Source organism: Myotis brandtii, unplaced genomic scaffold (genome assembly GCF_000412655.1).
Source record: "Myotis brandtii unplaced genomic scaffold, ASM41265v1 scaffold952, whole genome shotgun sequence".
Lineage (NCBI taxonomy): Eukaryota > Metazoa > Chordata > Mammalia > Chiroptera > Vespertilionidae > Myotis > Myotis brandtii.
Window position 1 is genome coordinate 842071 of NW_005371930.1, and position 1314 is coordinate 843384.

Sequence of the window (1314 nt, forward strand, 5' to 3'; positions counted from 1 at the left end):
CCCTGAAGGCCAGGCCAGACCCCGCCCCCTGACCAATGACTCCGCCACAGCATCTCCCCGGGCCCTTCTCCATGCCTGGCCTGGGTGGGACCGGGACCCCAGGGAGACCCAGACCGGGCCTGCCCCCAGGGACCCTGCCGCATCTGGAACGAGGGAGGCATTGCCGGGAGCCAGCCCGCGGGAGTGGATGAGGGTCCTCGGTCTGGGCTGTGGGCTGGGCAGGCTGGTGGCGGGCAGTGTGGGGCAGTGGTTGGAGGCGCACCCTGCTGCTGGGCGGCTGTGTGTGCCCAGGACCTCCATCTCCTCCCCGCCAGCCCCCGGTCTGCACTGCCGTTCCCGGAGATGGGGTGACCGTCGTGGATTCCACGTGGGGCTGCGGGGGCTTGGTGTGAAAGGTGCCCAGTCCACGGGAGCTGTGGTGCCACGGCCCCGAGAGTGGAAGGGATTCCAGGCAGAGGGAAACATGATCACACGTGATCACACGTGCGCGGGATGCTGGGGTGTGACTGGTGTGGGGACACGGAGGAGTGTGTATGTGGAGTCAGGACTTGGGGGTTGCGGGGAGAGGTGCTCCTCCACTTCCCCGGGCAGGGGCAGCTCAGGAGGCAGCGGCGGCATGATCTCTGCTGGCGGGGCCGCTGCACGGTTCACGCCGTGTCTCATGTCCTCACAGCCCTGGAGGCTCCATCGTGCCCATTTTACAGGCAAGGAGACTGAGGCCCAGAGAGGGGCAAGTGTGACTTCCAGGTCTGACCTGGATTAGAATCCAGCCGTGTGACCTCCAGCCACTCAGGGCTGCTCAGGGCGTCGTTTCCTCATTTGTAAGATGCGCTCCAAGAGAGCAGGCCTCTGCTGGGCCCGAGGCCTCTCCTCGCGTCTGCACACAGCCGGTGCCCCATAAACTGCTGCTGACTGAGGCAGGGGGGGCCGTCACACTGCACCCCGGCCATCGTGAGGGTCAGGTGGGGAGAGGGATACCTTGGGGTGCAGCGCCGGGCATGCAGGGGCGCCTTTGCTCTCAGACCGCAGCCTGAGGGCACAGGTGGGCCTTGGAACATGTGGGCACAGCGTGTCTTTCCGGTCCCAGAGAGCCAAGCGCCACAGCTGCTGGGACTCGGGCCAGGCCAGAGCTCTGCAGGGCTTGGAACGCCGGGCATGAGCTGGGGTGGCGCAGGGAAGAGCCCCCAGGGGCCCCTTTGCGGTGAGCAGCCTGTGGGTGGCACCTGGCAGGGCTGGGAAGGCGGCCCGCCCCTCCCTGGGGCCCCACCACCCAAGTGCCCCTCCTCCCTCCAGGTGCCAGCAGGGGAGCGGGGG

The 1314-nt window shown here is 67.9% G+C and overlaps 1 protein-coding gene across 1 annotated transcript in view; it reads left to right on the forward strand.

Annotated features, from left to right (window-relative positions):
- The window catches only part of WNT7B (wingless-type MMTV integration site family, member 7B), a gene marked incomplete at both ends in the record, with an annotated part of 24066 nt that overhangs the window by 1126 nt on the left and 21626 nt on the right, over window positions 1-1314 (forward strand). The gene's annotated exons all lie outside the window — the stretch shown is intronic.